A 13,311-nucleotide genomic window follows, 5' to 3' on the forward strand; every position below is an offset into this window, starting at 1 on the left:
TTTTCCTGGTACTTTGCAAGTGCATGGGGAGACACTGTTCCTGATCTGAGTTCGCAGCCTAATGAAAGACAAAATAACAGAGACACTTGTGGCATTCAGAGTACAGGATTGAATTATGGGAGAATAACACACATCACATTCAAAAGTGTTTTCCTGGCAATGTCTGTTCAGAGGAGAATGTGAAAATTTGCTTTCACTGAATCTGAGAAGAAGAGGAAATACCATAATATATCTTCTGCAGATGAAAATGATTTTACAGTGGTTTGCAGATTTTGTGTAATTAATCTGGAAATGGGTTTAGAGTTACAGTATGTCCAGTCTGGCAAATTATGGGGCTCAGCCCTCACATGAGCCAGAATTCTTGCCTCCCCAGTGTTATAGGCTCTGTTTAGGGTTCCCACTTTGTTGTGAGAAGACCTACTGAAATTTTTGTCTCTGATCTCATTCATAAGAAGCTTCTGACAGTGGGGTAGAACTGCCTGCACAGGCTAACCATGGTGTTGCCTAATTTGGCAAGGCTACAGGCAACAGATGAGTTCAAAAGAATTCAGGCAGGCAAACTCTTTGATCGCAAACCTTTCCCTCACAACAAGGGAACCCCTCATGCCAATGGGAGACCTGCTGTGCCTATCAGAGACATTTCACTGCCTTCATCTTCACATGGAGTCAATAGAAGCCAAAACTGGAGCACAGGACTTCACCACCTCTTGTAAAAGTCTCATTTTGTTATGACCCTCAGTAAATTTCTCATCTACTTTCCTCCCTTCCGTCTACTCGGCCACATCTGTATGTACCCTCTATGATCTTGGTTTGCTTTCACTGCTCCTCTGCCATTCCCCCTTTGCTCCTCACATTTGTCTAGTTCATTATTTTGCATCAAAATTACATGCATTAATCCCTCTTATTCTAAATATAATCCTATAACTGATCCTATTTGCCTTTCCTATCATAATTCATACTTCCACCAGCTGGAAAATTACTTTACAAGCAATACAGACTGACTTTCATCTGTTTTATACCAATGACCAAACACTTGCAAACTTTGTCCCAGCTGTTCCCAGTTAGTTTGATTCCCCAAAAACACAGCACAGTGGAGAGCGATGGATTCCTCTCACAAAAGGCCACTGAGTAATCAGCTCATCAGCATAAGGAATGAATGGGCAATTGATTCCCTGCCAGCCCATCTCTTCCATGTATTTCTCAACTAATAATCAAGCTTGGCACTGTTTATGCCATCAGCTATTTACATCTCCCTATTTCCGTACTCACCTCTGCACTCTGTCATTGCCTGAATGTGTTTAGATCCAGCTACTGCCTTGAATTTTCATCTTACAACTGTCTACCTGAGCAAGTTAATTCCCATTTGCCCTATGGTCTCTGCTCAACTTTCACACTTCGATTTTTTATAATGCCTACACTAACCAAGTCCTAAATGTACTGTTAGTAACTCCATTAGCCACAGAAACTGCTCATATGAAAATCTCTGAAAAACTCCCCTTGGAATCCACACTTAATCTCCTATCCATCTTCTGTTATATCGACTGTGAATCTAAAAGCCAAATAAGTAAATTAACTTCTGTTTTTCAAAAATAAAAAACAAAGCAACAACAAAGAATTAACATAGGATCCACTGTCTGAAATATGGCTGGTGCTTTCTATTTCTGATTTCAGCTAGATCTGTTATTCCAAAATGAATCTGATGAAACTGACAGTTATGAGGGAAAAGTTGGGCTCATATGTCTGTTTCCCAAGTCAGAAGGAAAATAATTCTGCTTTAGAAGAAGAATTAACAGGTGCCTCCCATCATTTGCTTTTTGAAGCACTTACTAAATCTCAGCAGTATTTGACAGTATAAATGGTTACTCCAGTGTGCTAACAGGAGACCAGGGGCTATTTCCTTTGTCCCTTTCAGTTTCAACATCCATCTGCTCCTCGTGCCTACAAGATCCCCTGGCACTGGGCAAAGCCCATCGCAGTTAAACTGTGCCAGGTGCTTTGGGCTGGACCTGAGGAAACTGGGAATTCCTGTGTTTTGGAAGAAGTACAAGAGAATGACCAGCAAGGTTTTTTGGTGGACTTGACAATAACTGGGCCTGACAGCAAGGGATTCCATCTGTACAAGCTTCAGTCCGTGACAGCCTGGTAGGTCACATTAGATTCACAGAACAAGAAATTCAACACATACATGTCTGACATTTTCAGTAGGATGAAGGGCTAACATCTTTTTTATAACTAAAGATACAAACTGTTTCTGAAACTGTCTACTGCTACTGCTTGTGGACAGTCACTGCAATTTTCACTTTAAAACAGTTGTGAGTAACTTCCTTGCTGAGCCAGATGGCACAATACTTGCATCATTTCATTCAACAATGCGGTGATTTATTCATTCATTTTTTAAGCTATCAAGCCCAGGAAAAAAATACCTCAGTGCTTTAGCTCCTGTGTTTTTGTTTCACTGCTCTATATGCAAACCTATGGAGCAATATGATGTGAGTTGCTCTCAGGCCACTGATTCCTTCCAGCTCCATATGTGTTGTGCCAAGAATGTTAAAACTGCTGAAAGGTGTATGTTATGGTAGTAAGGGGCACTGGATAAATGTTTCTCTTCTCACACTCATTAATTAGGCTAATATTGTATCTAAAGAAATCATATGTAGTATTTAAAGAAACAACAAAAGAAAACTATAAAACTGATTTTGGCATGAAAGGATGCACATCCTGAGACCATTCTTAACAAAGTGCAGTTTGTAGCACACTGCAGGACTGAAGATGCAGCAGACCCTCATAGGCAAAGCTATGTGTAATGGTCACTGCTGGAAGGGCAGCAGGAGAAAAGGAAGATGAAGACATTACTGGACAAGAACAGGCTGTTACTTGGTGAGACACAAGGAAGTTGCATTGAGTGGAAGTGGTAGTGGGTGTGTGTGTCAGTACAAAATCATACAGCCCATCTTGTGCCAGACACCAGCGCTGCTAAGTGCAGCATCTGAGTGCTTTCTACTTCAGTGTTTATAAAACCAAATAATGTGATCTACCAAGGAATAGCAGGGAACTTACAGCCACAGGCCTTCTGTGGAAGGCTGGAAATTTGCTTTTGACCATCTGCAGAGGCTTCTGGGCTTTAGGGAGGTGCAGACAAGGTAATCAAAGGACAGAAAGACAAAGCTTGGCTTTGGGCACATACCCAAACTTTCACAATATTCCTGGGTAAATTAAAGGGAAAATACACTCCTAAGGTAAGGGCTTGTGAACTGTTCTGCACCCAAAATTACTTTCTCAGAGAGGAGTCCAACCCTGCAAACATAGTGCAGAATTAAAATGCTTAAACAACCATTACAGCAGAGATGTGAATATGCTCCTGTAATTATATAGCTGTTTGTTCATTAAAGGAGAAATTTAATGCAATTAAAATATTTACAATCCTGCACACTAAAATCCAAAACAAAATTAGTTTGTACCAGAGATGCAGGCTGTGTTGCCTCCCCTCCAAACTGGCCTTTAGATACCAGAGCTTACAATGGAGAACTTTCCCCCTTCAGATGATGTAACCCAGAGTTAAGAACTGAGCTGGTGACTGAAGGGTCCCTAATAATCTTTAAGATATCAGATTCATGCCAGGCATGCTGTGTAAAGTTCTTGGGATCAGAAACCAAAGGAGAAAGGACCCTGGGACAGCCACGCAGAAGGGTCACTGGAGCTGCACTGCTTGCTGTGTCTGTGTTCTTTCAGACTGGCACATGGCTATGTGGGATGGGAAGACATGCTGCTCAAACTCTTGCCCTTTTGCGCGCTCCCTGAGGGCTGGATCTCTGAGATTAAACATTTTCACTTCTCTCTTCAAATGAAAACGTAACAGAACAGCCCAAAGGCCATCCCTACCAAGAGTGCAAAGTGCAGACACAGAGAGGCACAGAACCACAGCAGACAGATGTGAATGCAAGCTGCAAGCAGCACATTTCAGATCCAGCTGCAAGGAGAATAGAGAAGCACTGCAAGAGCACGCTCCTCTCCCATACAGATAGCTCACTGCTATATTGGACCTGAATTTACATGCCATTTCACTGCACCTCAGCCTTCTCCTTGCCTGTTGTTACCAGCTTGCCTGTGTCACTCACTACTTGGGGGGGGGGGAGGTGGGAGGAGGAGGAGAGGGGGGAGGCGGGGGGGGGGGGTGGTACACCCTTGTGGACTTTCCTTTTCTTATTGAGGTACCTGTAGAAGACTTTCTTGTTCTTCTCATCAAGTTTAGTTCAAGGTGGGCCTTGGCTTTCCTGACTACATCCCTACACAAGCATCCTCATACTCCTCCTACAGGACCTGTCCCAGTTTTTACTGCCTGTGCATTTTCTTCTTGTTCTCCAGTTTGACAAGCAGGTCCCAGTACAGCTATGCTGGTCTCTTACCTTCCTTTCCTGACTTGCTATACTTGGGGATGGAGAGGTCTTGTGCTCTGAGGAAAGCATCTGTAGAGCTTTCTCTCATTCTTCAGCCATCAGAAATCATCCAGTGAGTGCAAGTAATGAGGATGACATGGTGCATGTAGAAAATGTAATTGGCAGAGCTGAGGGGACAGAGAAATGTGAATGAACCTTCAGTACTTTCCAGCAAGAGTGGCTTGGTGTAAGATCTGCTCTTAGCCAAAGAATGCAGGGCAAGCTGAGGAAAAGCTGGAACGACAGCTTGGACAGTTATAGTATTTAACTTTATTCTAACACTCATTACTAATGGAAAACTTAAATGAATAGCACACTGAAGGCTGCACTTGACTTAGATGAAGTGGATGTAACTAAAACATCTCAGCTACATCATTCAGACTGAATGTATGGTAACAGGAAATCAATTAATCTCCACCAATATTTGTTCTTTTTAGTGTGAAACTGCTTTAATGAACTCATTGTGAGTGGTCAGTCACCACTCACTCTGGAAGAGCCTCACACATTTGATAAAGCACCGTACTTTTTAAAATTCATGTTGGAAAAGTGACAAATGTTGAAGATGAATTGCTTGGCATATGTGATCAGCTAATGAAATATCTTCCTCATCCCTATTATTTAATTCATTTTCTGCTGTTTTTCCCAATTAGGCAGTAGTCTTCTGCCTTTGGCTCTGAGTCCAGAAGCAAGCCTGCCATTATCACTTGTCAACATTTAATTTGTATGCAAAAAACTGCTTTAGTGGAGGTGGCAGTCACCTAATTTTTACCTGGTACTTTCTGTAGTCATTAAAGTGTTTGAAATGAATAAAAGCCACCAGCAGCCCAGGGTAGGTCCTTCACTGCAAACAACGTGGGATAAGGGAGCCCATTGCTTGATGGAGCAGCTACAAAGGTGTGTAAGGGAGTCCCTGTCAGCTGCATGAGGCACACCTACACTGCTCCAGGCAGAAGTCAGTGTATAGAAGGGAGAACTGAAATGCATGGAGTCTCTAATAAGATAATAATTAAAAAGAAAAAAACAACCAAGCAACCAAACAAAAGAAAGAAAACCACTGAAAAACTGAAAAACACCACAATCTTGGGCCCACGTCACTGTCTGAAGCTTCATACCAGCTGGAACATTTGCAGCCAGATAGGCAAAGGGAAGCTCCGTGATTGCACTTGTTTTCTTTGGTGTCAATTTTCTCATTTCCGCACACCACTGAATTTTGTGACTGCACACAGGCAGGTTTTGGTACATAAGGAGAAGGTAAGTGTAGCTTCTGCTTGTTGCAACACAGACCACGATAGAACAGATGTGAAAGAGATTAGAAGGGGGAAGAGTGGGTGAGCTTGTGCTCCTGCCTTGCAAACAGAAGGTGCCAGCAAAGCCCCACTGCTCTGCTGGGCAGCAGGGCTGCCAGATGTACCCACACCAGTGGTTGTCTGGCTGACACACCCCAGGGTTGGTAGGAGGGTCATCGGTAATGTAGAGAGCAGAGAAGAGGGGATTACTTTGGAGCAGATGTTTACACCTTTCCATCTTACCTCTTCTCATTGCTTTCATTTGCATCACCTGCAGGAGCTGCCTCATCCCCACTGGAGCCAGTTTCACCACTGGGGATGATTATAGGGCTCTTATCAAGTACATGCAAACCACTTCTCCAAAGCAGGCATAGAGAGTGCTGATGACACCCTGATGAGAGACAAGGAGTATGGGTCATGACTATTGCCTGTGGGCAGCTCTGGCTGCACCTTCCTGAAGAAGGAGCAGAGGTTACCCACAAGTACTAACTGGAGGCCAGAGCTACAACAGATAAAACCTGGAATGCCTCACCTGGTAATCAGGTGGCTTTTCTAAGCAGGAGGTCAGGTGTTGCATGATTATGGTGATGGATGTAAGAGTGCTGCACAGCACCCCAGCTCAGGGAGCAGCAGCATGGCAGAAGCTCATTTACGTCCTCTCAGTCATAAAGCTTTGTTGTTGTTGTTATTGTTGTTGTTGGTGGTGGTTTATTTCCCCCTCAGAAAAAATGTAGTAATCCAAGCTTGCCTTGACAAAGTCCTTCAGCCTTATCTTCCACACGTTATCACTGTTTGGAGGTCTGTGCTGGGAGAACAATGTCCTGAACTACTTAGCAGCAGGGAGGCACCCACTGGCTCTCACCTGGCCTGCCCCAGAGGAGGACTTGTTTCCTGGTGTTTCTCATTTAGAGCCAAGGGAAGAGATCTGAGTCCCTCAGGCAAGAGATGGCTATAAGAGATGGGAGGCGCTGCAGCAAGACAGGACAAAGTGCACTAAGCTTCCCAACAGAGAACTTAGTGGTGGCAGAAGTCACCAGTGTAGGAGTACTTTGAGGAAAAGTCAGTGCCCTGTTTTCCAGCAGTGGTTGTTCTGAGGACATCCCCACGTGTTTTTTCCTCTCTGCATGCAAGTGACAGGAAAGGAAATAGGTAGTCAAACACCTTATGAAGATAGCCTAAGATTGGGAGAAAAAGATGATTAATATATATATACATATATATAATAAATGTTAATTAAAATATTAATAAGGAAAGACTTCAGTCATTCATGTATAAATGAAAAGATAGTACTGTGGGCATGACATGGGAGCAAAGCAGAGCTCTGACCCCCAGCATGTACCTCAGACACATCCTTCTCTGAGCACCCAGCAGCAATCTTTGCAATTTGTGTGGCCATAATTATATTCTCAGTATCTCTCCTTAAGCTGTCTTTGACAAGTCATTTATATTTTGCCTGCTTCCATGAGCTTTTATAGAAAAAAATGTTGGCAGGCAGCTCTCTGCTATCCTGCCTGTCTCTTGTCTGTCTGATGACTGATTTTCAGTGGGAGTCAGTTTTGATACTTGAAAGGATCCAGACTGTTATTACTGCACCTGTGAGTGGTGCGATGGAGGTGTCTGACAAACGCAGACGGGTATTTGAGTGAAGGGTTCAAAGGCTGAGGGAAGTTCTGGATCATGTGTAAACCACTGTCCAGTGGCTTGTGTCTCTGCATCAGACAGATAATGGAGCAAAGGCAGCACCAGAGGAGCACAATCAAGTGAAGGGAAAACAGCACAAACTGAATATTTCAAACAAGCCAGGAGAAATAGTAAATTCTCTGAGAACTGAAAAATACAACACACGATGGGACAAAAAGAACTGATCCTGATGTATGTATCTAGGCAAAAACCTCTCCAACGGGGAAAGAGTGTGCCCCTGATCTGCACTAGTATCAAGACTTTGGGCAGACAAAATTGGGTGGATACTACAGAAAAGGGAAAAAAATCACACCTGGTCCAATAAACAGTCCGAAGCCAATGTGAGGGCTGTTGGCAGCTTGATGTGTGCTCAGACTGGGCTTAAGATGAAGTTTGTAGGTGGGTAAACAGAACCACCCTCAGCTGAGGACCAGGCACTGGTGAGAGTTTAGAGATGAGCTCTGCCAGGACAAGCACCACGCATGGAGCCGGGCAGTGTCAGCTGGTTACAGGGCATGCCCACGTTGCACTGCTCAGGGCCCAGTTCCAGCTCAGAGCATCGTGAGCAACATGTGCAGATCTTGCACAGGACAGCTGTTTTTTCTGGAAAACACACAAAGGTTACGCAGTTTGCACCCTCAGCCATGGCCCCCCCTGTATCTCATTGCTTATGTCAAGCACACAGCTGGGCTGATACAGCACTCACATTATTGCTCACAAACTGCTGAGGGGAAGGCACGTCAGATGTGAGGCAGTGCTGTGCCCTCAGCAGCCAACAGCTGTGAGCCATGAAGGAACTCACCTCTTGTAGCCAGGTGAGCAAACACATTTCAGGGAGCCGGGGAAAGGATAACAGCCATGTCTTGAGGCACTGAATGCACAGGGAAATGCCACTCATATGTGCAAGGAGTCATCATCACAGTGATGTGCTTCCTCACCACAAAACCAGTCCTGAAGCCTGACTCTGCTGTGACAGTGGTGGTGCATGGTGTGATCCTGGCATTGAGTGGGCAGAGCAGTGAGTGGGGATGGCACTGTGCAGGAGCGACCCAAGGAGCTGTGCCCTACAGCAGAGCTGTGCAGGCAGTGCTCTGCAGGTTGGGGAGAGGTCTGTCTTGTCCTTTTTGTCATCAGTCCCAAGCAGGTACTTCCTTTGCTGGGCTTGTTACAGCAGGTGAATTCTTTCTGGGGGTAACTACTCATTGTCATGTTCTAGTACATCTTGTCAATTGACTTAATTGATTTATCAACTAACTTAATTGATTCAGGTGAGGGTTGGCCTCTTCTCCCACATAACTAGCAATAGGACAAGAGGGGCTGGCCTCAAGTTGCACCAGGGCAGGTTCAGGTTGGATGTCAGGAAAAAAATATTCTCTGAATGAGTGGCACTGGAATTGACTGCCACGGTGATGGAGTTACCTTGCCTGGAGGCAACATGTAGTGCATCACTAAGGGACATAGTTCGGTGGGGAAATATTGGTGGTGGTTGGATGTTTGGGCTGGATGATCTTGGAGGTCTTTTCCAGCCTTGGTGGTTCCATGATTCTATGATTTTAACTTTTTAATTTTTTTTTTTCTCACAGTTGGATTTGTTTACCAGTTTTATCAGTGCAAGCTGTTTCCAGGGTGCTCATGGATCACACATGCAGCCATCCCACCCAATCCTCCCAAACTGTCCCAAATCCACCCTGCTCCAGAACCATAAAGCAGAACAGGATTCCCTTAAACTGTTCCATGTTTTGATCTGCAGAAGTCTTTCGGGCTGCTCATAACATCTTTCCACTGTTCTTCAAACAAAGAGAAGAAAATTTTCCTAAGATCAGGAAGTCCATAAGAGTTAAACAGCCTTGCAGAAGAGACACATCATCCCATCCTAACACAGAGACAAATGCTGTCAGAGCCTTCATTAGCACTCTGCTTTGTTTTTCACTAATCAAGTCAGTGTGAATGATGCTGCTCATGACTGTGCTTGATTGTATTAGTGTTACAGATTGAACAGTCCATTTTTTAATCTGCAGAAAGCAGCAGCATTATTGCTGAACTATATTTAGAGATTTTATAGATAGCATGCTCTGTTCTCTTACTGCTTCCTTGTAATAGGATATTACATGTAGAGCCCCAGGGAAAAGGAAATGTGCCCTACACAGGTGGCTGCGAGGTAATTTTGCATGATGAGCATGTACATTTCTGAGTCATCAGTCATTTCACATCTTCCTGTCTGACCAAAGACCATGATGGTTCCATACAAAAACACTGTCACCTCGGATGTTGGTACAGATCCTGCACAGTGGTGGGGGTTGAGGCAGAGCCTGGCAGATGCTAAAGCCCAGAACCCTCTTCTGGAGATTGATAAAGCCAGGTCAATAACGCAAAGGAGAAGGGAAATTTTATGATTTCTGGTGTAACTTCTAATAGTTTTATTAAACTGGAGGCAGTTTCAATGTCAGAAGGACGGAAGATTCTATATGCTCTCAACTCCTACATCCCCCACAAAGGTGATGAGAAGATTCTCTTAGTCCCACCTTTGTCAGGTGTCAGCAAGAAATAAGGTCAGTAACTGTGAAGAGAATAACCCTACTCTCATTTTAAAACTACTGTTATTTCTAATGGTACTTTCAGTTTGGTATTTTTGGATTCCTAAAATAAAATTAGGTAAGGTTGATAAGGAATGCACTCATAGGCTGCACAATCGCTGATAGAGGAAAAGATAATGCTCACCTCCATCACACTCTGACTTCAGTGCTGCTAAATAAAACCCAGAGGTGACACTATAGTTTTAAACCTCATAGACAAAATCACATTTTTTAAATCACATCCGCCTTGCCTGCACTTATACTATATCAAAATTAATGGAGACATTTTCTGCTCCAGCAGTAAAAAGTAATTTATACGTCAGGCCTGAAGTTATAATTGCAGGCAAAAAATACGTGAGCACGGGAAGCAGATTTCTATGTAGCTTTAATCACCAGCCACGGTCCTTCGAGGCCACAGAGGCTTGAAGGTGATGGTGCAGCACCATTGCAGCCATAGCAGGATTTATGGGCAGCTCCACATGGTTTCCGAGAGTGGGGAGCAGAGCCCTGGCAGCCCCCTGGGGCACAACTGGAGCATCGGGTTCCCCACCCCATTCTGGCCCAGAGCTCTGGCCAGGGCTGCAGTGTCCCATGGGGAGGGCCTGGAGTGGAGGCACTTCTTTGTGGGAGGGATGGCTCTGACATCTCTCCTTCACTGATGGCCCTTTGGGGGGCTGCCAGGACAAGAACCCCACTGACATGGCTCTGTGGGACCCCCTGCACTGACCACCAAGCACCTGCACCACATCTGTATCACATCCTGCCCTAACACCAACAGTGTGTAGAGGTACAGGTGCCATGGGACGCAGAGCCATACCTAATGCAGCCATGAAGAGAGGGAAATGGAGCGTTTGCCTCACTTTTACAAGGCTCCAGCTGATCCCTTTACACTGAGTAAATTGGTATGTTTGATTCCTCCACAGGAAGGAGCAGATAAGGAGACAAACAAAATCAAAACAAATATGCACAGCCAGAGCAGTAGATTTGTTTGCTTTAAAGAATGGAGACCATGGTTAAGATTCTAGACTATGAAGCTACAGGATGCTTGCAATGACATTAGTTGAATGGTTCATACATTTGCTCCAGTGAGAGGTGGGTACTGACATGTGTGACTCCGGAAGGATGAAGGAAGATCTGGATCCTGCAGCTCAGCAGTGGAGTGGGGGGGGACAGACCCTCCTCAGCAGAACCTGCACACCCACCCACTGCCACTCTGCTCTGCTCAGGCTGTGGCACTTCTCAGCCAAAAAGGGCCATGCAACCATTCTCTAAACATCTTTGTACTCATTTACTAATCCATTTCTGTCAAATATTCTTGCCTGATGTCAAAAGCACAGTTTCTATTACTCTGCTCCTCACATTCACTTTACCTTAATGCTGTCTGTAAATACAGAATTTGCATAATGAATGGTATTTATGAAAACCAATTGCACTCTGTGCGGGTGACTCTGTGACTTCTTCACCTCTGAACGCAGAGGTCTGCAGTTACACAACAGTGGAAGGGAGTAAGTGCTGCCAGCACACAGATGGGGCTGCGAGGTGGTGGGGAGGGTGTGACAGACACTAACGGGCTGTGGGAGCTGAATGCACAAAGCCAGTGCCGAAACAACACACAGCTGATGGGATGGGAAAGCACAGTCAGAGACCCACTTCTCAGCGACAGGCAGTTTGTTGCATTGCTACAGCAATTGAAAAGCCATTATTAGAGGATGATGCTTACAGACTTGTGTAACATTCAAGTATTAATGATGCCACACAGAGAAAAGTCATCCAATTTTGCCTCTTTTTCAGGAAAAATGAATTTAGTTGCAAACCGCATTCTGGGCCTAAGACTTTATTCATGCATTCTCTAATTATCTCAAAGTTTGTGAAATCAAGCTTTCTCCATTCACACGCTCCTATTTCCTATTACCCACATTTCTTTCTGTCTTTGTCATGCTACAAAAGCCTCAGTCCATCTTTATGAAGTCTCTGAAATAGAAAAAAAAAATGAAAACACCAATGGAGAGTGACTGCACTGGAGTTGGGGATCAGCACTGAACCAGAGGGTCATTTGAGGGGTGGGAAATGGGAGCCAGGACCAGGCCAGGGGCTGAGGTCCCATTGCCTGAAGGCAGTTAATCACAGGGAAATCATCGTATTCTCAGCCCAGGCTCAGTCTTTCAGTGAGAAAGATGTGAGATAAAAATAAATTAAAAACAAAACAAAAAACTAACCAACCAAATAAAAAGACCCACCATAATGGCAGGTTTGGGTTCCTAGTAACTGCTTAGTGGTACCTGCCAAGAGCAACACGCATCTCCTTCATTAAGCTGATCACCTCTGGACTGCACCACAGAACGCTCACAGAGAAGCAGTGGGAGGTGGCAGGAAGGGCAGCCCCCAGCACTGCCCAGACCCAACCCCCTACAAGGTCTAGGAGAAGGAACAAGGCAGCTCAGGGAAGGCAGAGGTCTACCCCCAGTCCCCCCGCTTGTGCCACAGGACCCCAACTCAATCTTCACCCCCTCCCCTCTGCAGAAAAGTTCCACAGGAGTCCTTGGGTTGCCCCACCAGGTGTTTCAGTGCTCAGATGAGTTTTGCAAGGCTGGGGGCTGCTGTCCTGGAGTGACATCGGGACATGCTCAGCCAACAGGCCTCTATGCGCTGTGCTGCTGCACAGCGTCCTTTCCATTTTAAATGCAATAAACATCTTGCTCTCCCAGTGAAGCAAGAGGGAAGTACAAAGGAAACAGTAAATGTGCACTACTCGTGACACATAAATCACTGAACAATCCTGCAATTATTGTTCTTTCAGATAAGTCATAAATAATATAGCAGAAGGAACGAGGCCTAATGAGAGAAAAGGAATCCGCACTGAGATTGTTTATCAGCCCTGCCCAGAAGAGGAGCAATCTGTATTTCTAACAGTGAATTTCCAGGCAAGCAGCAGAGACTGCTTCAAGAAGTGCTGCTGCTGGTCTGCTTTGTTCATGTGCTGCAAGATGCAGTGCAGAATGTTTCTCAATTGTTTTCCTTCCCTCTTCCCATACCTTATCTTTTGCATAGACACCTCTTCCTTGTGCTGAAGAACTCCATTACCTTTGGTTATGTCCTTTGTGAAGTTCACCACCACATTTTCCAGCTTGGCAGGATCATGGCTGCACAGAGCAGGGCAGAGGCCAAACCAGACAGCGCTGCCTCAAACTCTGAGTATTCAATTTGCCTCTTGCTGTCTCCAAGACCTGATTCAGTATCAAATATTTGCAGTGATGACATTTCATTTGCTTCTTGCAGAAATACCAGATACCTAGTTATGCACTGTGTACAGTTCACTATAAACCTCTGCCTTTTGTTTCA

The sequence above is a fragment of the Coturnix japonica genome, chromosome 6 (genome assembly GCF_054131305.1).
Source record: "Coturnix japonica strain WE chromosome 6, WE-NBRP24, whole genome shotgun sequence".
Lineage (NCBI taxonomy): Eukaryota > Metazoa > Chordata > Aves > Galliformes > Phasianidae > Coturnix > Coturnix japonica.